Here is a 27321-nt window from a genome sequence, read left to right on the forward strand (position 1 = left end):
CCCAGCTACAGGGTCAGGGCTGGTCTGGTTTAATCAGCGTAGGGAGGGCCCTATTTGCATGTCCTATGAGTATATATTCAGCTTCTGACTACAACACGATTTTAACAAGTTAATAGCAAGGATTGCATTACCTTTTCAGATCACTTTTTGCAGATGTCACTGTGGAAATATGATGTTCTCATCTGTGAATGTAGTAATATTTTCATTTCTGTTTTCTTTTTTTTTAAAGCCTTTCATCAAATACATCATTTATTAATAATAAATTTATTTGAAATTTATGTTTAATTTGCCAACATACAGAATAACACCCAGTGCTCATCCCGCCAAATGCCCCCCTCATTGCCCGTCACACATTCACCCCTACCCCCCACCCTCCTCCCCTTCCACCACCCCTAGTTTTTTTTCCCAGTGTTAGGAGTCTTTATGTTCTGTCTTCCTTTCTGATATTTCCTACCCATTTCTTCTCCCTTCGCTTCTATTCCCTTTCACTATTATTTATATTCCCCAAATGAATGAGAATATATAATGTTTGTCCTTCTCTGATTGACTCATTTCATTCAGCATGATATCCTCCAGTTCCATCAACGTTGAAGCAAACGGTGGATATTTGTCATTTCTAATGGCTGAGTAATATTCCATTGTATACATAAACCACATCTTCTTTATCCATTCATCTTTCAGTGGACACCAAGGCGACTTCCACAGTTTGGTTATTGTGGACATTGCTGCTAGAAACATCGGGGTGCAGGTGTCCCAGTATTTCATTGCATCTGTATCTTTGGGGTAAATCCCCAACAGTGGAATTGCTGGGTCGTAGGGCAGGTCTATTTTTAACTCTTTGAGGAACCTCCACACAGTTTTCCAGAGTGGCTGCATCGGTTCACATTCCCACCAACAGTGTAAGAGGGTTCCCTTTTCTCCACATTCTCTCCAACATTTGTGTTTTCCTGCCTTGTTAATTTTCCCCATTCTCAGTGGTGTGAGGTGGTATCTCATTGTGGTTTTGATTTGTATTTCCCTGATGGCAAGTGATGCAGAGCATTTTCTCATGTGCGTGTTGGCCATGTCTATGTCTTCCTCTGTGAGATTTCTGTTCATGTCCTTTGCCCATTTCATGATTGAATTGTTTGTTTCTTTGCTGTTGAGTTTAATATGGTACTTTATCTTCTATTGAAATTTAATCCTAAATATTTTTTGTTGCTAGCTAAATTCATATTTTTGTGAATTTTATATAGATAATTTTTCTTAGTCTTTGGAATCATAGATGTATTTGTTTATTTTATATCCTGAACATTCCCTGACATCATTAATTAATTCTTAGATTTTGTGGAATTTGTAGACACTGCCTCTTTAGCATAACATGTCATATGGAAACAAATAACTTTTCTTCCCTCTCCTGATTAATTTTTAATTGCCTAATTTCTCTCAGTATGTCTTCAACCTGTTGTAGCAGAAAGATTCTCTTCTGTTTTTCTGATTTCTTTTTCTCATCTAATAAATCAGTAGATATGAGACATATCTAAGGAGAGATGCATTTCATTTTCCACGTGCATGAGCTATGTAAAATACGACACCCAGACAATGATTGCTGAGGCAGCCCTTCTGTCTGTTAGATGATACAACATTGCGTTTGTAGATATTGAAGCCCAGAATTTGTGTTTGGGTCACTTAATGAGTGAAGAACGATAAGAGTTGTTTGCAGAGCTTTTTGGGCCCTACATTCCCTACTCTGATTCTGAGAATCATTTTGCCCTCCTGATACAGAGAAGGAGTCATTCCCACAAGAAATTTATTTCTTGCCATCAGGGGACTCACATTCCATGACTGGATTTCACTTCGTGAAACAGTTTCTCTACCAGTGAGTTCACGTGTAAACTATGGATAGGATGGAAGAGCTGAGAGATACTGTCAACACCAGGTCATGCCACCAGGATGGTGTAGAAACACTCTAGAAAATGACTGCATATAAACATAGAGACAATGAATAAACAGTTATTGTAGGTGTTTCTGGATTTCCAGTAATGATCTTACCATTGGAAACCTCCCTCATCTATGGAGGGAGAGTGACAGATACAGGTAGGTATTAGGTTGGGGACATGGGGGACCAACGTCGTTCCCAGTGGTGAGGCACACACCTCCCAGCAGTCAGTATAACACAACTCTGGAAGAAGACAGTACCACTCAAATTCCTCAGGATCATCAGAGACACGACTTGTGGAAATGCCAGAGCACCATTACTTGGATTCATGTGTCTCTGGGGTCATACTCTGTCCTGGCTGCTGTAATATTGTACAAGAACTGGGTGGATTTAAGCAACAGACACTCAGGATGCCTGGATGGCTCAGTGGTTGAGCATCTGCTTTCAGCTCAGGTAGTCCTGAAGTCTCAGGTTCAAGTCTCACATTGAGCTGCCTGCATGAACCCTGCTTCTCTCTCTGCCCCATCTCTGCGACTGTCTCTGTATCTCTCATGAATAAATAAATAAAATCGTTTAAAAAAAGAAAGAAAAAGGGACGCCTGAGTTGTTCTGAATAGAATAAATAGCAGAAGGATGAAGAGTTCCATCATTCTTCCTGCCTGGAGGCTTGATTTGAAACATTCATGTCCTCCTGCCTTGGAGACAGTTACACATGCATGTCTCCAAATTCTCTAATGAGAGATTACTTCAGAGTCAGAAGAGAATTACTCCACTGGCTTCCCTGGGTCCCCACCTCATGACTGTAGATCAAGGACCTCTAAGCCTATTAAGTCATGGGAGTCAACGTGCTCTGGGTCCAGTTCCTCAAGAGAACTCTTAAAAATTCATGCTATTACGTCTTGTGGGGTGAAGGTATTTCAGATAGATGCCATCCTATAAATTCATGAGAAGCAAATTGCTATGAATTAAGCATCATCTTGTGTGTTTGGGACCAGAGCTGGTTGAGGATAGTGAGCAATTATGAGATCCTGGAGAAACCTCATGATCCAAAATGGAAGAGACATCTGGGACTTGCACTCACTTGGGGGAAGACAGTTTCTGCTCATCCTGGGAGAAATTCTAAACCTTGCAGACAGGCAAGTGCAGATGTGATCTGAGGGTGATATCATCATGTATGTAAGACAGGCAGATAATGATTTTGACTAAGGGATATTCTTTTTTTAAATTTTTTATTTTATTTTATTTATGATAGGCACACAGTGAGAGAGAGAGAGAGGCAGAGACATAGGCAGAGGGAGAAGCAGGCTCCATGCACCGGGAGCCCGACATGGGATTCGATCCCGGGTCTCCAGGATCGCACCCCGGGCCAAAGGCAGGCGCTAAACCACTGCGCCACCCAGGGATCCCAGTGATATTCTAATAAAATGAGTACAATATGTGAATTGAAATTTAAATATCAATTCATGTAGTTATTGATATAGAGTCAACTGTTAGTAATCACATATTTCAGTATTTTGTCCGTGTATAAATTTTAATTTAGGTATTATTTATGGAAGTATTTTATATAAAAACATTACACACACTGTAGTACTCCCTGTCCTACCTGCATTTTAGGTAGTTCCTCAAACAAGGCAACCCCAACTTCTCTGAGGAAGCCTTCCCCACATCCCTGTGCACCTGCTCCTGGGGCAGCTACCTTGTGCTGCGTGTTCCTGAGCATCCCCTGTAGCCCAGACCCTGATTCTGCATGAAGGACCCCGTCTGGGCTCAAAGGGTATTTACTGCAGTGTCTCTACGCCAGTAGTATATTGTGAATGGGTGCAGAATATGACACCCCAAATGTGTTCCTGGAATTTATACTCCCCGAATGGAACCGATGCAGAGATGTACTGACAGTACAACCTCTGAGGTGAAATCAAGTCTCCCAAAGCAAAGCCTTCCTCCCTGTTCCAGGAAGAAACATTTTATTACCACAAGAAATAGGGTTTTAGGTCCAAAGAAGGTGTAAAACAAAAGTCACTTCTCCAGTAAGGAGAAAAAAACCCACATTTCTATCTGTTGTCATGCCTTCGAATCCCCACCCTTTATATAGATGTAAGTCCTTTCTACTTTGCTCACATTTCTGTGTCTTTATATTTTCCAAGCTGCTATACATGCAAGATTAATACTATTTTTCTCCTGTTTGTCTTATGTCCAAGTAATTTTTAACCCATCCTAAGAACCTAAAAGGGAATGAGGGAAATGTTTCTGCCCCAAAAATGTGTGTGTTTTGCCTTCAGAGAGTTCCTCCCAGGACACCATGTGCTCAGATAACATGTCCTGCAATAGTGATCTGGGTTCCTAGCTATTCAGTCTGCAGGGAGACCCCAAGCAAGAAACCTCTGAACTTCTGGTGGAGACACTTCCCTGTAGCCCCAGATGCACTCACAGCCCACACTCACCATGAGGCCAGGAACTGTCAGGGCTTTGGGGAGCCCCTTATCTCCTTTAGGTTCCTTAAAGTCACATCTATTTTCTCATGAAGACACATGCAACTCACAGGGCACTGCAACTCCACTGTCCAATAAGACACACACACACACACACAGTAGCTGATATTTGGAGTCAGGATCCCATTGTGCCCTTCTTCCCTGCATCCAGCTCATGGGCAGTGTCCTCCACCTATACCCTGGGCCTGGATGTGTGGCTTGTTTCAAGTCAACACAACTAAAGAAAATATGATTCAAGCAGAGATTGGAAAGTGTGTGCATGTTGGGTTTGTCTGTCCTCCCAATGCCTGGGGCCCTGCAAGTCTGTGGATATGAGGGCCCAGCCCTGCCCCTCAGATGATAATTCCTAGGCTGACACACCATGTCATTGCTTCCAGCAATGTGCCCCATACCCATAGGGAGGTCTCAGTAAACATCAATGCTGTGGACATCCCCTTTGCCAGAAGGAACAGCCAGGACCCCCATTTGAGGTAATGGACGTCACTGGACAGGGAAGGCTCCTCAAATGCAAATAAATGGTATGATGCAGAAATAGGGTTCCTGGACTGCTGAATGTTGGATCATTGTCCCCTACCTTAGTGACAGGGAAGGATCTCTGAAGTGGGGGTTTCCCTCTTGGAGATCAGTTCCTGTCTCACCTGTGCAGAGGGGCTCATGTGTATGTCAGGTTTCAAGAAGAGAAGAGCTGCACATAAAAACCAGAGTGAAGGAGATGAATCTGCTTCTGGTTTGGATGCAATACCTCCACACTAGAGCTTGATGTTGTGTGTTTATGGTCCCCATGTGCCTTCTTCATGGTGACTAGTGCTTCGGGGCCTGGGGGCACTCTGGTCACTGCCACAGTGTATTATCGTCCACCTTGTTCTCACAGTCCTGTTCAATTGGGCTGTGCAAATAATATATTAATGTGTTCAGGTGTGTGTCCCATCTGACCTGGGCTGGGCACTGATTTCATCCCCATCATACAGGAGACATGGTCAGTGCAGGGACTCTGGGCTGTGCTGACTGCTGTGCTTTAGGGTGGACACCACCAAGTGTATATGTCCTTGAGAAGAGGAGGGTCAGGAGCCATCATGCATTGACCATCCCTGGCCTACAGCTGAGGGCGTGGTGACCCCATGATTGTGGAAGTGGTGACTCTGATAATTGGAGGAGCATAACTAGCTGCACCGTGTCAGGTGACTCAGGAGATGCTCCAGGTTACCTGGTGGGTGGGACAGAAGAAGGGCAGGTGAATTGGGTCAGCTCTCTGAGAGTCGCCACAGCTTCTTCATGACAACTCTTTGCCCAAAATCTCTGGTTCTGTACATTCATGGGATCCATCCTGCTGATTGCCTCTCTTCCTGACACCTACTCCTTGCATCTCAAGCAGCAGGTCCTCCTGGATCTGTGCTTCTGCCAGAACCCTCATAGACATTCCTGTTAAGCCAGCAGACCACGACCAGATAGAAGTATTGGCCAAGACCCCTATGAAAATGAAGGAATGTCCGAGGTCCATGACATAGGGACCTGGGGTCGGTATGAATCTTGAGAGACCTGTCCTCAGGGGGTGTCACTTTTTCCCTGAACCCCTTCATTCTCCTCCTCAGACAGATGGGCATCCTGCAGCCCCTCAACTCTAATCCCTTTTGAGATACTGGTGTGTTGGTCCTGTGTACAGAGGGGCATCAAATATTCTCATGAGTAAATGCCTGTGATTCAGAGGGACTGGGTCTCAGCTGGAACCTACACAGGGGACTCCAGAGGGCCGGTATCATTCCTTGAACACAAGACATACAGTGAGAAAGCTGTGTTCTGTAACTGGTGCAGAGCTGGGTGCAGGATTGGGGGCTTTCTTGCCTTTCAAGTGGAGCTGGAACATGAGAGAAATGGTCACCACTGAGCGACCATGGTCCATACTTGAGGACAAGAGGAAATGATCAGCTCTGCCAGCAGAAATCTGTGGGTGTTCAGAGAAACAGGAATGTAACCTGTTTCCTTAGGCTGAGCCCCTCATCTCAGTGCAAAGTTTAAATGGGAAGTCCATCATTGCTAATTATGTGTGTACCTGCTAATATTAGAGTACAAAAAGTGTCCAGATAAGGATCAATGAATACAGAATAGATACATCAACAAGAAAATCAATAAATAACTCTAAATCATATCAGGATTTCTCTGAGACATAGAAAGTCAAACAACGTGAGCTTGCTAGTTTTAATGCTTTGAGACTGTTTCCTCTACTAACATATGTGTTCAAGTCTTTGAGGTGAGGGGCATAAGTAGAAGAGGGAGAAAGAATGATAGAATGTGCAACAGGGATGAATGACTTCCTTGTAAAAGATTTATAATTCATGAAATCATCAGAGTACATGCAGGAACCTGTCCATGAGGAGCACAGAGGATGGAGAACAAAAAGTAAAGAACCAGGATGGTTAGATGGAGCACATAAGCACATGTCCAGATGCCCCCTTATCCTCGTACTTCCAATGTGGAATTAGGGACTGGAAGGTGATGGGGGCTCATCTTGGAGCTAGTAACCATGGAAATGCCTGCGTCGTTGGGGCCCCGTGTCTCCTGTCATGTGGGAAGTGGCCAATGGCCCTACCCTTTTGAACTAAGTTGAGAGTATTCCTCCCAAGAACCATATGTGCCCCCGGTGAGTAAATGATCCTTTCAGCTTGACCGTAGGTGTTATTATGATTGTAGTGTTGCTCTAGTTTCCATGGTACCTAGCTCTCAGGACAGCAGGGACCTCAATGCAGAAGGTTGAGTCCATGACGTCATGAATCCATGGAATTTATGTAAGAAAATGTAAGAAATGAATAAAATTGGTAAGTCCTAGGTGAGGAGGACCAAAAGGCAAATACATGAGGGTTGGGCACCATCTATTTCCCAGATAAGGCCGTGCACATGTGACGTGACTTTTTATGAAATTGGGAAAGGGGAAAGTGAGTCCTAGTTCCTGGGGATTTCCTGGGGGCATGGTCTGCAGTGACCTTTGAGACTTCTATGTTCTCTCTGGGATCTCATTCAATAAGCCCTGGATCCTCTTGCTCCCATGTGGAGAATGTCTTAAAAGGGCTGGCCAGGGTCCCGGACACAGTCAGGAGGGAGGGTTGTGTTGCAGGTAGAACAACCTTCTGCCCCAAAGTGTGCTTACACATTCATCAAACCTCCACCTAGGTCCTGGGCCTCCACTGTGTTATAGAACCTCTGTGCTCCACCCTCTCCTTCATCCTCTCTTGATTAAAGATCTGGATGTGCAAGTTTGGGAAAAGGAGATAAATGCACAAATCATACTGATTTTGGACAAAGCTGGGCCACTCCTCATGTTAAGTTCATTTGGGGCTGCCACACTTGCTGAGTTATGATGGGTGGACTTAACTTTCTGACACAACTGCACTCTCAGCTGCATTAATGTGTAAACTATGGGATAGGATGGCAGAGCTGTTAGATATTGTCGTCACCAGGTCCTGTTACCTGGATGGTGCAAGGACCCTTTACAAAAGGGATTGCATATGAAGTAAAAAGTCAAATGCTAAAAGCAGTTGAGGCACACAACTCACAGTAGTCAGTATGATACAACTCCATAAGGAGATTATGGCACTCAAATCCCTCAGGGTCATCACAGTCATCACTCCTGGAAACACCAAAGCATTGGTGTTTGGGTTCATGTGTCACTAATGTGTCACTAATGTTCCTGTGCCCCCTGCTGGAACAACTTACATGGACGGAGTGGATTAAACAACAGACACTCATTCCCACAGTTCTTGAGTCTGGGGATCTGAGGTCCAGCTGCAGGAAGATATGATGCCTGGAGAATGCCCATGTCCTAGGCCTCCATTCCCTGTCACCTCACATGGGGCCAGGGTCAGGGAGCTTTCCCAGTCTTGGTGTATATGGGACGTGATTCTGCAATGGGACTAAGCCTCATGACCTAAGTGTTCCCTGAAGGTCCCACCTCCTCCTCCCATCACATGGACATTAGGTTTCGCCACAGGGATGGTAGAGGTCACACCCGGTGAGATTATCCTTCAGTACCTGAAGGATCCATGAGTTATTCCCTGCAGGTGGGAGGTCCACCAATACAGCTTCTCGCCCTGATGAACCTCATGGATCCAGTAGAAGCTTCTGGTCTCTGAGCACACAGTGTACACTTGGCCATCTGAACCAGCTGGTGACCTTGGTAAAAGGACAGCTTGCACTTGAGAGTCTGGGTAAGTCCTCGATCCAAGTTGATTATCACTTCATAAATTTTGCTGCTTCTCTTTAATCATTGTTCTCATTTATCTAGAAGTCAGATTTTTGGGTGGTGCATGGTCTGTTTTTTTATGTATTTTTTTTATGTATATTTTTATTGGAGTTTGATTTGCCAAGTATAGTGTAACACCCAGTGCTCAACCATTCAAGTGCCCCCCTCAGTTCCTGTCACCCTGTCACCCCCTTTCCCACCTCTCTTGCATTGATGATCCAACTAAAGATGAGGTACATGGAGTTATTTGTATATTATTCATATTGCCCACCTCTCTTGCATTGATGATCCAACTAAAGATGAGGTACATGGAGTTATTTGTATATTATTCATATTCAGGCAAATATTAAATAGATATAAGCAACTCTGTCTTTTGGGTATATAAAGAAGTTGTTTTCATATAAAAACTAAGTTTCTAAATAAGACCTTGCATAGTTAAGCACAAATTCCTTTGTCCAGAGAGGCTCCCTGGGGAAACTGATCAATGGAGAGGAATCCCAGACCCTGACAGGACATCTGCCCAGAACCTCCCTCTGCACCTGCTCCTGGGCCTTCAAGACAGAAGTGGTGAGAACTGTGCACCCCCTGTTGGTCCCTATCCCCTTCTACAGGGAGGTTTGTGTCTGGGCTCACTCTGAGGTCCCCTCACTGTGTCCTTCACACAGTAATGAACTGCCGTGTCCTCGGCTCTCAGGCTGTTCATCTGCAGAAACAGCGTGTCCTTGGCATTGTCTCTGGAGATGGCAAATTGACCCTTCACAGCGTCTGCATAGCTCGTGCTACTTCCACTAGCATAAATCCATTTGACTCACTGCAGCCCCTTCCCAGGCGCCTCGCGGACCCAGCTCATGGCATAGCTACTGAAGGTGTGTACAGAGGCCACACAGGAGAGTCTCAGGGAACCCCAAGGCTTCACAAGGTCTCCCCCAGACTCCATCAGCTGCACCTCACCCTGGACACCTGCACACACAAGACATCCGGTCAGGACACTGTCCCACATCCCCTGTTTCTCTCACTCACCTCCACTCACAGACTCAAGGTCTCCTGTTCACCATGAATTACCTTGTAAAACAGCGACAAGGAAAACCCAGCTGAGCACAGACTCCATGTTGAGTTGTCTCTGTTCTCTCCTGATAACTGAATGCGGTAACCTGGGGATCCTGGGGCTGGGACTCCTCTCCCAGCTGCAGGATCCGGGCTGGGCTGTTTTAATCAGTGGAGAGAAGGCACTATTTGCATGTTCTCTGAGTATATAACCAGCTCCAGACTTACATTCGAGTCTTTAATGTCAACACAAGTATTGTACCACAATTCTCTAGCAATTTGTGTATATGGCACTATGACTATATGAAGTTCTAACATGTATGCAGAGTTATCTTTGCATTTCTGGCTGCATTTATAAAAGACTTTCATTAATGTAGGTCATTTTCCACAGAGTATTTTATCTCCTTAGTCAGTTTTAATCCTGAATAATTATTTTTGATACCAGTGAAAACCGAATCATTTTGTTAATTTTGTATAGGTAATTTGTTAGTTTGTAGAAACATACCTTTATTTTATTTGCTTATTTTACATCCTTATTTTTTTCCTGAACTCATGAGTTATTTCTTCCAGTTTTTATGTGAGGTTTTTACTCATTGACTCTTTTAAGACATTGTTATAGGCAAACTAATTATTTTCTTTCAGTTCACCAAGTTTTCATTTCTTTTATATAGTTTTCTTGTCAGGTTTTCTGGTAGGTCCTACAGTCTGGGGCAGAAACTATTTCCCTCTTGTCTTTTGGATCCATTGTCTGTTCTAATCATGCAGTTGATATAAGGCCGACCTAGAGGGGACAATAAAGTTCATTTTGCATGTGAATGACCTACCTAATATAAAGTGAGAGTCGGCAACTCAACTCAGGACAGGGTGTCTCTTCATGTCTTCTGCCCATTTCTGATTGTAGTTTTCACTTTTTTAGTAGTTTTGTTTGATGATTTCTTTCTCTATTTTGGAAACCAGCCTTAATCTGAAGATAGATTTGCAAATATCTTATTTATTATTCATGAGAGATAGAGAGAGAGAGAGATGCAGAGAAACAGGCAGAGGGAGAAGTACACTCCCCACAGGGAGCCTGATGCTGTCTCAATCCCAGAACTCTGGAATCCCTGAGCCAAATACAGATGTTCAAGCTACACAGGTGTCCCTATATTTTCCCATTTCTTACGTTGCCTTTTAATTATGTTGAGTGTTTCCATAGCTGTATGACAGCTCCTTCCTTGGTGTAGTCCATGGAGTTCATTTTTGCTTTTGTTTTCCTTCCCTTTGAAGACTTGAGTACCAAGGACCTTTTGTGCCCGAGGTCACAAAATCTCTTGGATTTTGATGGTTTCCTGCCTCATTTTAGGTCTTTCATCTACTCTGAGTTTATCTTTGTTTGGGATATAAGAATGTGGCCAGGTTCATTCTTCTACTTGCAGCTGTCCAATTTTCCAAACACCACTTGTTGAAAAGATTGTCCTTTTTCCAGTCAATAGTCTTTTGTACTTTGTCGAGAATAAGTTGACCACAGAGCTGTGTGTCCATTTCTGGGTTCTGTATTCTATTCCATTGACCTATGTGCGTGTTCTACCACCACTATTATACTGTTTTGATTACCACAACTTTGAAATCCCCAACTGTGATGCCTTCTGCTTTGGGTTTTTTTTTCCATATTCCTTTGCCTAGTCAGAATCTGTTTTGTTTCCTTACATGTTTTAGGATTGTTTGTTCCATTTCTTAGAAAAATGTTTGTAGTGTTTTGATAGGGTTTGTATTGAATGCGTAGATTGCTGTTGGTGGCATAGACATTATATCAATATTCATTCTCCCTCTCCATGGGAATAAAATGTTTTCCATATATTTGTGTCTTCTTTAATATCTTTCTTATGTTTTTAGAATTTTTAGACTTTAGGTCCTTTCCCTCTTTGGTTAGGATTGTTCCCATTATATGAATTTTCTGATGCAGTTATAAATGGATTCATTGTCCTTGATTTGACTTTCTTCTCTTTCATTTGTATTAGATAGCAATGCCACTGACTTCCTTGCATTAATTTAATATGCTCAGGTTTTGCTGAATTCCTGTATCAGTTCTAGAAATTTTTCAATAGAGCCTTTGCGGTTTCTCCTTAGAGTATCTTGTCGTCTCTGAAGAGTGAAAGTTTGTTTTTTTTCTTTGATTATTTGCATGACTTTTAATTTTTTTCTGACTACTCAGGCTCGGATGTCTAGTTTTATGGTGAATAACAGTGGTGACAGTGCAGAATTCTGTCATGTTCCTGACCTTACAAGAAATGGTCTCAGGTTTTCCACGTTCAGGATGACATTCTTTGTGTATCCTCTGTAGATGGATTTTGTGAATTTGGGTTTATCCCCCTATCCATACACAGGAAAAGATTTTTATCAAGATAGAATAATGTATTTTGTCAAATTATTTTTAGGCATCAGTTGAGAGGATAAAATGGCTCTTATTTAAAAAATGGCTCTTATCCTTTCTTTTATTAATGGGATTATCACACTGTTCAATTAACACATACTGAACCAGCTTTGCAGCCCAAGAATTAAGCCTATTTTTTCATTGTCATGAAAAATCCTATTAATATAATATTAGATCCTCCTGGTTAGGATCTTGGTGAGAAATTTGCATCCAGATTCATCAATGGCATTGTTCTGTAATTCTTCTTACTGGGATGTTTGGTTTTAGGGTCAAGGTAATGCTGGCATCAGAAAATGAGTCTGGAAGTTTTCCTTCAATTTCTATTATTTGGAATCATTTTAGAAGAATAGATACTGATTGTTCTTGTTGAATTTCCCTGGGGAATCATCTGTCCATATAATCTTGTTTTTGAGAGATTTTTAATTATGATTCATTTTTATTTCCAGGTAATTGCTCTGTGCAGTTTGTCCATTCATTGTTGTTTCTGTTTTGGTTGTTTTTGAGTTCCTAGGATTGCATTCATTTCTCCAGATCACCCAAAATCTTGGCATATAATTTCTCAAAATTTCTTTTTTTTATTTATTTTTTATTTATTTATTTATTTACTTATGATTGTCACACAGGGAGAGAGAGAAAGGCAGAGACACAGGCAGAGGGAGAAGCAGGCTCCATGCCCCGGGAGCCCAATGTGGGATTCGATCCCGGGTCTCCAGGATCACGCCCTGGGCCAAAGGCAGGTGCCAAACTGCTGCACCACCCAGGGATCCCCTCAAAATTTCTTCTTATACTTGCTTGTAATTCTTAGGTGTTCTTTGTGATCTCTCCTCATTCATTCATGATTTTTTAGTTTGGGTACTTTCACCTTTAAATTGTCAAATCTGTCTCATAATTTCTTACACTTACTAAAATTTACATAATATTAGCTCCTAAGTTTGTTTGCCTTTTTTACTTCTATATACTTAAGTTATACTCTAATATTCATTTTTTCTCTTCTCCAGTTAGGTTTAGGCTTTCTTTGATCTTTTTCTTCAGCTCCTTTAGGTGCAGGTTTATCTTGCTTGTTTTAGACTTTTCCTGTTTTTGAGGACAACCTGTAGTCGTCAGTCATTCCATCTGTGGATGGCTGGTGGTGTGTCCAAAGCTTTAACAAGTCATGATTTAATTTTCATTGATCAAAATTTTGCTTAAATTCTTTATTTTCTTCATTGACCCATTTCTTCTTCAATACGATGTTATTTTATCTGCATTATATATATGTACATAATATATATATACATATATACACAATTTAGTCATGACAGACAAAGAGAGAAGCACAGACACAGGCAGAGGGAGAAGCAGGGTCCGTGCAGGGAACCCGATGTGAAACTTAATCCCGGGTCTCCAGGATCACACCCTGAGCTGAAGGCAGCTATAAACTGCTGAAACATCAGGGATGCCCTTATTATATATTTTTATTGAAGCTTGAATCCAACCTATAACAAACACCCAGTGTTCATCCCTTCAGTGCCCCTGTCAGTGCCCATCACCAAGTCACCGAAACCACCCACTCACTTCCCCTTCCACTAACCCTTGTTTGTTTCCCAGAGTTAGGAGTCTCTCATGGTTTGTCAACCTCACTGATGTTTCCCACTCATTTTATCTCCTCTCACCCTTTCTGGGTGCTGGGCATAGTGGGAGCTGTTTACTGAGTGAGTTCTTTGTTCCCTGGCAGCTCTTCTCTCCCAGGCACAAGGTGAAACAAGGAGGAACAGCAACACGGTGGCAGCCAGTTCTCAAACCCTGGAATCAGCTCCTCTGAGTAACTACCACAGTCTCCCAGTCTGCACTGGCCTAGATGCTCACAGCCTGGCCTGTGGGTACAGGTCTGCACAGCTTGCAGGGCTCCCAGTGGCATGAGAGTCCTCCCTGTCCTGTGGCCTCCCCACCTCCATCTCTTCCAGGGGAAGTCCAGGATCCTGGTCTGTACCCACTCTGTACCCTGGGATCCAAGGCCCTGGAACATGAAGAAATAGAAAACCCGAACAGGCAAATAACCAAGGAGGAAATTGAAGCAGCAGTCATGTAAAACCTCCCAAGACACAAAAGTCCAGGGCCAGATGGCTTCCCACGGAAGTCTATCAAACATTTAAAGAAAAAGCCAACCTATTTACTAAAGCAGTTCTGAGAGATAGAAAGGGACAGAATACTTCCAAAATCTTTTTATGAGGCCAGAATCACCTTAAATCCAAAACGAGGGATCCCTGGGGGGCACAGCGGTTTAGAGCCTGCCTTTGGCCCAGGGCGTGATCCTGGAGACCCGGGATCGAATCCCACGTCGGGCTACCGGTGCATGGAGCCTGCTTCTCCCTCTGCCTATGTCTCTGCCTCTCTCTCTCTCTCTCTCTGTGTGTGTGTGACTATCATAAATAAATAAAAATTTAAAAAATCCAAAATGAGACAATGACCCCACCAAAATGGAGAATTATAGACCAATAACCCTGATGAACACAGATGCAAAAATTGTCAACAAGACTCTGGCCAAGAGTATGATATAGTGTCCCTCTTCATCTCTCACTACAGTCTTCAGGGTAAATTTTAGTTTATCTGATATAAGGAGAGCTACCTCTGCTTACTTTTGAGGCTGTAGGTGTCCTTCTGTTTAAAATGAGTCTCTTGCAGACAGCAAATAGATGGGCCCTGCTTTTTTATCCAGTATGAAACCCTGCACCTTTTGATGGGGTCATTAAGCCCGTTCACGTTCAGAGTTACTATTGAAAGATATGAGTTTAGTGTCATCATGATATCTATTCAGTCCTTATTTTTGTGGATTGTCCACTGAACTTCTTCTTAGAGGGGTATTTTAGGAGTCCCCCTTAAAATTTCTTGCAGAGATGGTTTGGAGGTCACATATTCTTTCAGTTCCTGCGTGTCTCGGAAGCTCTTTATCTCTCCTTCCATTTTTTTTTCTCCTTCCATTTTGAATGAGAGCCTTTCTGCATAAAGTATTCTTGGTTGCATGTTCTTCTCATTTAGGACCCTGAATATATAGTGCCATCCCTTTCTGGCCTGCCAGGTCTCTGTGGAGAGGTCTGCTGTTACCCTAATACTCCTCCCCATAAAAGTCAGGGATTTCTTGTCTCTTGCTGCTTTAAGGATCTTCTCTTTATCTTTGGAATTTGCAAGCCTCACTATTAAATGTCGAGGTGTTGAAAGGTTTTTATTGATATTAAGGGGGATCTCTCTATTTCCTGGATCTGAATGCCTCTTTCCCTTCCCAGATTAGGAAAGTTTTCAGCTATGATTTGTTCAAATACATATTCTGGCCCTCTGGCCCATTTGGTGCCCTCGGGAACCCCAATTAAACGTAGGTTTTTCTTCCTCAGGCTGTCGTTTATTTCCCTTAATCTATCTTCATGGTCTTTAATTTTGTGTCTCTTTTTTCCTCAGTTTCCCTCTTTGCCATCAACTTGTCTCCTATGTCACTCACTCATTCTTCCACCTTGTTAACCCTCGTTGTTAGGACTTCTAGTTTGGATTGCATCTCATTCAACTGATTTTTAATTTCTGCCTGATTGGATCTAAATTCTGCAGTCATGAAGTCTCTTGAGTCTTTTATGCTTTTTTCTAGAGCCACCAGTTGCTGTATAATAGTGCTTGTAAATTGGCTTTCTGACATTGAATTGTAATCCAGATTTTGTAACTCTGTGGGAGAGAGGACTGTTTCTGATTCTTTTTTTAAAAAAGATTTTATTTATTTATTCATGATAGACATAGAGAGAGAGAGAGAGGCAGAGACAGAGGCAGAGGGAGAAGCAGGCTCTACGCAGGAAGCCCGACGAGCAACTCGATCCCGGGTCTCCAGGATCGCGCCCTGGGCCAAAGGCCAGCACCAAACCGCTGATCCCTGATTCTTTCTTTTGAGGTGAGGTTTTCCATCTAGTCATTTTGCTCAGTTCAGCGTGGCCAAAAACAAGTTGTATTGGAAAAAGGAGAAAAAGAGAGGAGAGAAAGAAGGCAAGAAAAGAGAAAAAGAAAAAAGGAAGAAAAAAAGGAGAAAAAGAGAAAGAAAAGAAAGAATGGAAAAAAAGTGTGGGGGAAGCAAACAGAAATCAAAAAGCAAAATACAATACAAAACAAAACAAACAACAACAACAAAAAAAACACGGGGAAGTATCTTCTGTTTCTTTATACTTTAAGTCCCTTGACTTCCCCTGGAACTTGTCCATCTACTTGGTCTTCTGGGGGAAGGGCCTCTTTTGCTGATTTTCAGGTGTTAGCACTTGGTGGAGCTGCTCAGCCCCCTGCCTGGTGCAGGGCTCAGTGGGGGTTGTTTACCTTTTGAGGCCCCAGGAGGAACAACTGCATTGGCGGGGCCAGCTCTGGAAACCTGGAGTCAGCTCCCGCAGTAGCTATAGAGCTGTCCGTCCGCAGGGCCTGGAGGCTCCGGGGCTGGGCCGCTGATCTGCTCAGCTCAGGGCAGGAGCCTCCTTGCTGTCCTGGGCCCTCCTGGCCTCTGCCTGTCCGGGGGGGAGGCCGGAACCCGGGCTGTGTCCCCAGCGCCCTGTGCTCCGGGACCTGCGCTGTTGGATTCTCACTCCCTGTGGCACATTCCCCTCTCCACAGACCCGCCGCCCAAGCCCTTCCGAGCTGCTCCGGGTCCCGCTGTGCGCACTGCACCCCTTAGGGAGCTCCGCGCACTCACCATGGGGCCCAGGTGTCTGTTAGTGTCCCAGGGAGCTCGAGGACATCCCCGCCCTCCTGAGGTCCTGCTCTAACTCCCTGAGGGCGCCTTTCCCCCCGGGAAGATTGGTGCAGCTCCTGCTTCTCCAGGACGGGACTTTCCTGTCCTGGGGACACTCGCCCCAGCCTCAGTCCGGCACCTCGCTGGGCCCCTCCCCTTTGGATGCCTTTTGTTTCTTTATTTCTTTTTCCCCATCTTCCTACCTTGATAGAAGTGCGAAATCTTCTCACTGTAGCATTCCAGCTGTTCTCTCTTTAAATCTCAGGCCGAAAAATCAATCAATCAATCAATCAATCAATCAATCTCAGGCCGAAACTCGTAGATTTCCAGGGATCCCGACAACATATAGAATAACATCCAGTATCCCTGGGTGGCACAGGAGTTTGGCCCCTGCCTTTGGCCCAGAGCGCGATCCTGGAGACCCGGGATCGAATCCCACATCGGGCTCCTGGTGCATGGAGCCTGCTTCTCCCTCTGCCTGTGTCTCTGCCTCTCTCTCTCTCTCTCTGTGTGACTATCATAAATAAATAAAAATTTAAAAAAATCAATTAAAAAAATAACACCCAGTGCTCATCCCGTCAAGTGCCCCCCTCAGTGCCCGTCACCCAGTCACCCCCACCCACTGCCAATCTCCCGTTCTACTCCCCATAGTTTGTTTCTAAGAGTTAGGAGTCTTTCATGTTCTGTCTCCCTTTCTGATATTTCTCACTCATTTTTTTCTCCTTTCCCCTTTATTCCTTTTCACTATTTTTTATATTCCCCAAATGAATGAGACCATATAATGTTTGTCCTTCTCTGATTGACTTATTTAACTCAGTATAATGCCCTCCAGGTCCCTCCACATTGAAGCGAATGGTGGGTATTTGTCATTTTTAATGGCTGAGAAATATTCCATTGTACACATAGACCACGGCTTCTTTATCCATCATCTTTCAGTGGACACCAAGGCCCCGTCCACAGTTTTGCTATTGTGACATTGCTGCTATAAACAATGGGGCGCAGTGATGTGGCCTTTCACTGCATCTGTATCTTTGGGGTGAATCCCCAGTAGTTTATTATTCAATTTCACTTAATTACTTCTTCCTTTATTGATTTTTTCTTAATTCTTCAATTTATTTATTTATTTATTTATTTATTTATTTTTTAATTTTAATTTATTTATGATATTCACAGAGAGAGAGAGAGAGAGGCAGAGACATAGGCAGAAGGAGAAGCAGGCTCCATGCACTGGGAGCCCGACATGAGACTCGATCCTGGGTCTCCAGGATCGCGTCCTGGGCCAAAGGCAGGTGCTAAACTGCTGCACCACCCAGGGTTCTCAAATTTATTTATTTTTATAAATGCATTATATATGCTTACTATTTCTATTATTTATTTATTTATTTATTTATTTATTTATTTATTTATTTATCTATGTATATTTTTATTGGTGTTCGATTTGCCAAGGTATAGTATTACACCCACTGCTCATCCCTTCAAGTGCCCTCTCAGTGCCCATCACTCTGTCACCCTGTCACTCCACCCAATCCTCTTCCACTACTCCTTGTTTGTTTCTCAGAGTTAGTATTTCTATTTTCAATTAACTGTATTTTATTTTTATTTTAACTTATTTTCTGATATATATTCCTTCAAGAGTCAAAACAAAACAAACCCAGGATCTTCGTTTTTTTATTTTTGTCTTTTCTTCTCTTTATTCTTTTCTTTATGGGACAAAAATGAAATAATGAATTAATTTACTGAGATTGAAGATGTGAATATGAAGGGAAGGAATATACTAAATGCAGATATCAGTAAGATATCTATGATTGAACAATGATTGAACAATGATTGAAAGAATACTAGCAGGATTTGAGAGAAGGAGATAAGACCATAGAGAAGACAAGAGAGCTTTCCTTTCTGCTGAGATCAATCAAGTAAAATGAAATCAGGTAAAATTAAAAATACTATAACCAAGATGCCATTTCAATGGAGGTGAGTTATATGATGGGTGATGAAGCAGAGAAGTCAGTCAGGGATAGGTAAGCTATAATTATAAAAAATAATGACTGAAAAGAAAAAGGAAACAAAGGTATAGACAACACGTGCAGGCACATGGAACACAGGGACTTATGAAGTCATAACATTTGTATGATATGAGTCCCAGTGGATGAAGAGAAAGGAAAAAGAGGCAGAAGTTATTTGATCAAATTGTAGCTGAACATTCCCCAATCTCTGGAAGCACATAGACATCAAAATCCAAGAAGCGTGAACTCCCAATGGTCCCATCATGAGACTCCAACTCCTGATCTAACTGCTCCCCTAAGGACCCACCGCCTCCTGCCATCACATTGGCATTAGGTTTCAACATGAGGATGGTAGTGGTCACAAGCAATGAGAAGATATCAGGACCTGAAGGACCAATGAGTTATTCCCTGTAGGTAGAAGGTCCTACAATCCAGTTCCTCACCCTGAGGATCCTTATGGGACCCATAGAATCTTCTGGTCTCTGTGAGAACACAGCACACACATGACCTTCAGAGCCAGCTGGTGACCTTGGAGAGAGGGCAGATTCCACTTGAGCATCTGGTAAACCTGGTTCCCTTTCTATTATCATTTTGTATTGTGTGATGCTTCCATGGATCATTCTTCACATTTTCCAGGGTTTTGGATCTTTATGTACTTACGATGACCATCTCTCTCTATTGTCTTAAGTTTTAATACTTGATTATTGTAATTATTGCTTGCATCATATCCACTGTATCTTACCTTCTAGATCCTTAATCCCCAGTCCTCTCTCTTCTCCTCCTACCTCAAATGTGGGAAATAAAAAAATTACCCACATATTGTCTGTCCTTTGATGCAGGGGGATCCAGACTCCTCACAAGCCCCGACTGGACAAGGACCCCGTCCCCACCATTGAACCACAGCACACACCCTGAGCCACTGTTCTATCTTGGCTCCATCCACGTACTTATGACTTTCTGAGTGGCCAAAACTTTTCCCAAAAGACACGAAGGTGAAGGTGATAAAGGTTTTATACTCTCGTGTGTGTGTGTGTGTGTGTGTGTACATTTTGTATTTTTCATACTCCACAACCACAAGATATTCTGTTTGGGGTTCTTCTGCTTTCCCAGGTTGTCACAAACATTGATACTGAATGGACGGTTCAAGACAGGGACTCCTTCAGAGTTTTTTTTTTCTTCTCTGTTGTTCATTGTTGAGCCCCTGTAGCCTGATGTTTAGAAAGGAATTTTTGCACTTGCTAAAATTATTTTCCATGGACCTGGGTGGTTGTGTCATGCACAGCGTCTGTAGCTTTAACTGTTACAAAGGAGAATTAAATTATCATGGAAGCATTTCTAATGAATTGGTATTTAGGAAAAATAGTAAGCAAATCTAAACAAATATCTCTTTTTTGCATATAAGGATAATTTTTACCAAAAAAGGAAAGAAAGAAAGAAAGACAGAAAGAAAGAAAGAAAGAAAGAAAGAAAGAAAGAAAGAAAAGAAAGAAAGAAAGAAAGAAAGAAGAGAATAAAAGAAAAGAAAACAATGTTTCTACATTACAGAATGAATAGGGAAGAACAGAATCCTGTGCCCAGAGAGGCTCCCTGGGGGAAACTGCTGCATGGAGAGGAAGCTAGGACCCTGTCAAGAAACCTGCTCAGAACCTCCATCTACACCTGCTCCTGGGCCTTCAAGACAGATGTGGTGAGGAGTGTGCACACCCTGGTGGTCCCGACCCCCTTCTACAGGGAGGTTTGTGTCTGGGCTCACACCGAGGTCCCCTCACTGTGTCACTCGCACAGTAATAGACAGCCGTGTTCTCAGCTCTCAGACTGTTCATCTGCAGATACAGCGTGTTCTTGGCGTTGTCTCTGGAGATGGTGAATCGGCCCTTCACAGCGTCTGTGTAGTATGTGCTACCTCCACTACCGCTAATAGCTGCGAGCCACTGCAGCCCCTTCCCTGGAGCCTGGCGGACCCAGCTCATGTAGTAGCTAATGAAGGTGAATCCAGACCCACACAGGAGAGTCTCAGGGTCCCCGCAGGCTTCACCAGGTCTCCCCCAGACTCCACCAGCCACACCTCACCCTGGACACCTGCAAACACAAGACATCCTGGTCAGGACGCTGTCCAACATCCCGTGTTTCTCTCACTCATGTCCACTCACATAGTCAAGGTCTCTTGTTATCTATGAATTACCATTTAAAATAGTGACCAGGAAAACCCAGATGAGCATAGACTCCATGGTGAGTTGTCTGTGTTCTGTCCTGATCACTGAATGGCGTCACCTGGGGATCCTGGGGCTGGGGCTCCTCTCCCACCTGCATGGGTCCGGGCTGGACTGGTTTTGGCAGCAGAGAGAAGGCCCTATTTGCATGTCCTCTGACTATATAACCAGCTCCAGACTTACACTCGAGTCTTTAAAAGTCACCGAAGTATTGCATCATTATTCTACAGAAATGTGTGCAGCTGGCAATATGACTATACAAAGTTCTCATGTGTAAGCAGTTATTTGCATTTCTGGTTGCAGTTTCAAAGGACACTCATCAATGTAGTAATTCTCCATGGAGTATTTTATCTCATTAGTAGATTTTAACCTAAATATTTTTTTATTTCTGAATTTATTTATTTATTTTTTAATAAATTTATTTTTTATTGGTGTTCAATTTACCAACATACAGAATAACACCCAGTGCTCATCCTGTCAACTGCTCCCCTCAGTGCCCATCACCCATCACCCACACCCTCCGCCCTCCTCCCCTTCCACCACCCCTAGTTCATTTCCCAGAGTTAGGAGTCTTCATGTTCTGTCTCCCTTTCTGATATTTCCCACACATTTCTTCTCCCTTCCCTTATATTCCCTTTCACTATTATTTATATTCCCCAAATGAATGAGAACATATTATGTTTGTCCTTCTTCGTTTGACTTACTTCACTCAGCATAATACCCTCCAGTTCCATTAGAAACAACAAATACCCACCATTTGCTTCAACGTGGATGGAACTGGAGGTAATAAATTTCATTTTGCATGTGGATGACCTACCTCATATAAACTGAGAGTCGACAACTCATCTCAGGACAGGGTGTCTCTTCTTATCTTCTGCCCTTTTCTGATTTAACTTTTCCCCTTGTGTTTGTTTAGTTTGATAATTTATTTGTCAATTTTGGAAACCAGAATTAATCTGAAGATAGATTTGCAAATGTCTTCTCCTATTCAGTTTTTGACGATTTTACTTATCTATTCATGAGAAAGAGACGCAGAGACTTAGGCAGTTGGAGAAGTGGGTTCCCCACAGGGAGCCTGATGCTGGTCTCAATCCCAGAGCCCTGGGATTATGCTCTGAGCCAAAGACAGATGTTTAAGCTACACAGGCATCCATATCTTTTCCCATTCATTAGGGTTCCTTTTAATTATGTTGAGTGTCTCTATAGCTGTGTGACAACTCCTTCCTTAATGTAGTCCATAGAGTTTATTTTTGATTTTGTTTTCCTTCCCTTTGGAGAGTTGAGTACCAAGAACTGTTGCAACTGAGGTTACAAAATCTCTTGGATTTTGATGGATTACTGCATCACATTTAGGTCTTTCATCTACTCTGAGTTTTTTTAAATAATAAATTTATTTTGTATTGGTGTTCAATTTGCCAATATACAGAATAACACCCAGTGCTCATCCCATCACGTGCCCCCCTCAGGGCCCGTCACCCACTCACCCCCACCCCCCGTCCTCCTCCCCTTCCACCACCCCTAGTTAGTTTCCCAGAGTTAAGAGTCTTCATGTTCTGTCTCCCTTTCTGATATTTCCTACCCATTTCTTCTCCCTTCCTTTTTATTCCCTTTCACTATTATTTATATTCTCCAAATGAATGAGACCATATAATGTTTGTCCTTCTCCAACTGACTTATTTCACTCAGCATAATACCCTCCAGGTCCATCCATGTTGAAGCAAATGGTGGGTATTTGTCATTTCTAATGGCTGAGTAATATTCCATTGTATACATAAAACACATCTTCTTTGAGTTTATCTTTGTGTGGAGTCTAAGAATGTGGCCCAGGTTCATTCTTCTACTTGCAGCTGTCCAATGTTCCCAACACCAATTGTTCAAGAGATTATCATATTTCCATTCGATTGTCTTTTGTACTTTGACGAGGATAAGTTGACCTCAGAGCTGTAGGTCCATTTCTGCCTTTTCTATTCTATTCCATTGACCTATGTGCGTGTTTTACTGCCACTATTATACTGTCTTGATGACCACAACTTTGAAATCCACAATTGTGATATCTTCTGCTTTGGGTTTTTTCAACATTCTTTTGCTGAGTCAGAATCTTTTATTTTTATTTACAAGTTTTAGGATTGTTTTTTCCATTTCCTAGAAAAATGGTGGTGTTTCCATAGGGTTTGTACTGAATGCATAGACTGCTGTTGGTAGCATAGATATTGTATCAATATTTATTCTCCCAATCCATGAGAATAGAATGTTGTTTACATATTTGTGTCTTCTTTAATGTCTTTCATACGTATTTTACAATTTTTAGACTATAGGTCCTTTCCGTCTTTGGTTAGGATTATTCCTCATTGTCTGAAGTTTCTGATGCAATTATAAATGGGAAATTTGATTATGATTAACAATCTTGATTCCTCTTTCTTGATTTCTCTGTCTTCTGTTTCATTTGTAGTATATAGGAATGTCACCGACTCCTTGTATTTTGTATGCTCAGGTTTTGCTGAATTCCTGTATCAGTTCCAGCATTTTTTCGATAGAGTCTTTGGGTTTTGTCCTTAAAATATCTTGTTATCTATGAAGAGTGAACGTTTGATTTTTTTCTTTGCTGATTTGTTTGACTCTTCCCTTTTTTTGTCTGATTGCTCAGGCTAGATGTCTAGTTTTATGTTTTATAACAGTGGTGACAGTGCGCATTCCTGTCGTGAACCTGACCTTAGGGGAAAATCTAACAGGTTTCCATGTTGTTGATGAGATTCTTTGTGTACCCTGTAGATGGCTTTTATGAATTTCGGTGTATCCCCCATCCCTACACAGGAAAAGGTTTTTATCAAGAAAGAATACTGTCAAAAAAATTAAATAAGAAAGAATACTGTCTTTTGCCAAATATTTGTGGGACCAGTAGAGAGGATAAAATGAAATTTATCCTTTCTTTTGTTAATGTCATTATCACATTGATAGATTACACATACTGAACCAGCCTTGCAGCCCAGCAATTAAGCCCTTTTGTTTTTCGTGAATAATCCTATCAATATATTGTTGGATCTTGCTGGTTAGGATCTTGGTGAGAAATTTGCATCCAGGTTCATCAGTGGTATTGTTCTGTAATTCTCCTTCTTGGGATGTTTGGTTTGGAGTCAAGGTAATACTGACATCACAGAATGAGTCTGGCAGTTTTCCTTTAATTTCGATCATTTGGATTAGTTTTAGAAGAATAGATATTGATTGTTCTTGTGGAATTTCCCTGGGGAACCATCTGTCTGCGTCATCTTGCCTTTGGGAGATTATGAATTTTGATTGATTTTTATTTCCAGATATTTGTTCTTTGAAGCTTGTCCATTCATTGTTGTTTCTGATTCGATTGTCTTTATGTTCCTAGGATTGCATCCGTTTCTCCAGATCACCCAGTATTTTGGCTTATAACTGCTCATTATCTATTCTTTTTTTTTTTTAATTTATGATAGTCACACACACAGGGAGAGAGAGAGAGGCAGAGACACAGGCAGAGGGAGAAGCAGGCTCCACGCACCGGGAGCCCGACATGGGATTCGATCCCGGGTCTCCGGGATCGTGCCCTGGGCCAAAGGCGGGAGCCAAACCGCTGCGCCACCCAGGGATCCCTCATTATCTATTCTTATACTTGCTTGTAATTCTTGGGTGTTTGTTGTGATTTCTCCTCATTTACTCATGATTTTATTAGTTTGGGTACTTTCACTTTTAAATAGTCAAAACTGTCAACTGTTTTCTTACACTTACTAACTCCGATGCAGGGACACTGGCCCCTGCCCATCTCCCCTTCCACGACCTCTTGTTCGTTTCCCAGACTTAGGAGTCTCTCATGTTCTATTACCCTCTGATTTTTCCCACTCATTTTCTCTCCTTTCCCCTTTATTCTTTTTCATTTTCTCTTATATTCCCTGAATGAATGAAACCATATAATGTTTATCCTTCTCTGACTGACTTACTTCTCTCAAAATAATATCTTCCAGTTCCACCCACATTGAAGCAAATGGTGGGTATTTGTCATTTCTAATGGCTGAGTAGTATTCCATTGTATACATAGACCACAACTTCTTTATCCATCATCTGTCGATGGACACCGAGGCTCCTTCCACAGTTCAGCTTTGGTGGTCATTGCTGCTATAAACACTGGGGCGCTAGTGTCCCAACATTTCACTGCATCTGTATTTTTGTAGTAAATCCCCAGCAGTGCAATTGCTGGGTTGTCGCGAGCTCCAGGGGATATTGAGGGACTTTTAGTATATAGAGCTAGATATTAAATTATAAAAAAATTGAATTAGAAACAGGAATCCATGTTTGGTGTCAGGTGCCGAAGGTCAGGGGAATCGCACCTGATAAAATCATTGACCTCCAACCGATTCCCTATAGAGGAATAGGAGCCTCTGATAAATGCCAGTGGACACTTGTCCATGCTTCATGAGTATCCAGCAGAACCCCATATTAACAGGTCTTTTCCATTAGTGCAGGAAGTCACCAAACAATCATGGGATGATGTGTGCCTGGACAGGCTGAAAGTGAGGTGTGAGCTTGTGCGAGTTAGGAAAAGCAGCTGTGGTTTGAATTACAACCCACATGTTACAACAGTGGAGTCATGTTGGTTTTGGTTAACTAATATCTGATCCCAGTTAGGGATAAAATGGATCAATCAAACGTTTATAATCTAATTACCCCATATCCGAATGGTTATGAAATTTGAGGTGTAATTTCTCTCTTTCTAGCAAAATTAGATGAAAATATCAAAAGCATAGGGACATTTTAAAAAGATTTAATATATATATTATGATACATTTTCTGTCAGTTCTTAAACATTCCCATTTTCATTGCTGTATTTCAGGAAAAAAAACACCATGTCACTTTTCAGGTCTTAAGTTTTCTGAAGTGTAAAGGTCAATAGAGTTAGGCATATGCAGCACAGGGCATCACTCTCAACCACCTCCAACGGATCCTCGTTTCTTCTGCGACACCTGACATGGGGATCAGCCCTTCCATGCTCAGAGTCTCAGGAATGGACATTAGTCCTGCTCCTCACAGGATATCATCTGCACCTTTCCAGGAGCTTCCTGGTTTTACTGATTTAATTGAATAGACTTGAGTTATGGATAATATGTTAATGTGTATCAGTTCTTATGTTCTTCCTTCCCTCATATAGAGAGCAATTAAACAGAAGACCAATCATTTAATTTTATTTTTTTATTTTTATTTATTTATGATAGTCACACAGAGAGAGAGAGAGAGAGAGGCAGAGACACAGGCAGAGGGAGAAGCAGGCTCCATGCACCGGGAGCCCGATGTGGGATTCGATCCCGGGTCTCCAGGATCGCGCCCTGGGCCAAAGGCAGGCACCAAACCGCTGCGCCACCCAGGGATCCCCAATCATTTAATTTTAAAATAAACAAAATGAGCAGTCAAAATAGTAGACACTCTACTCTCAAATCAAAGAAAATACTGTATAAAATGTTAAAATAGAAAGATTAATTATGATTCATAGTATAGCTCATTATATACTATTCAGATCAAGAAATTTCCCCTTGAAATATAAGGGAAGGGAGAAGAAGTGTGTGGGAAATATCAGAAAGGGAGACAGAACGCAAAGACTCCTAACTCTGGGAAATTAAATAGGGGTGGTAGAAGGGGAGGAGGGCGGGGGGGTGGGGGTGAATGGGTGATGGGCACTGAGGGTGGCACTTGATGGGATGAGCACTGGGTGTTATTCTGTATGTTGGCAAATTGAACACCAATAAAACATAAATTTATTATAAAAAAAAGAAATTTCCCCTTGATAGTGTATTGACTCCAATTTCACAGAACTAGTAATTAATAAACCCGAGTAATATAATATTTAGTTATTAGAAACATCTTCTTGAGTTACACTATGAATTTAAGAGACTTAACACTGTGTAAGTTGTAATTAATTTTACAGATTTTATTTAAATTACTGTTTTTAACATGTAGTGTAAGATCAGTGTCTGGTGTACAATGGAATGAGTCCACTCTTCCATAAAATGTCTGATGACCATCACAACAGGTCCTGATTCCCTTCAACAGGGAGATATCTGTCTGGACTCACACTGAAGTCCCCACAATGTGTCACTCACACAATAAAACACGGCTCTCAGGCTGTTCATATGCAGATACATCATGTTCTTGGTATTGTCTCTGGAGATGATGAATCGCCCCTTCACAGTGTCTGCATAACCTTTGCTGCTTCCACCAGTATTAACCCATGTGACCCACTGCAGCCCCTTCCCTGGAGCCTGGCTGACCCAGTTCATCCAGTA

The 27321-nt window shown here is 42.3% G+C and overlaps 2 pseudogenes; both read right to left on the minus strand.

Annotated features, from left to right (window-relative positions):
* Positions 1-5677: 5677 nt before the first annotated feature.
* Positions 5678-9746, minus strand: LOC119876571 (annotated as a pseudogene).
* A 9251-nt stretch (positions 9747-18997) lies between these two features.
* On the minus strand, positions 18998-21046 carry LOC119876572 (annotated as a pseudogene).
* Between the last annotated feature and the right edge of the window lie 6275 nt (positions 21047-27321).

This window comes from Canis lupus, chromosome 8, assembly GCF_011100685.1.
Source record: "Canis lupus familiaris isolate Mischka breed German Shepherd chromosome 8, alternate assembly UU_Cfam_GSD_1.0, whole genome shotgun sequence".
Classification (NCBI taxonomy): Eukaryota; Metazoa; Chordata; class Mammalia; order Carnivora; family Canidae; genus Canis; species Canis lupus.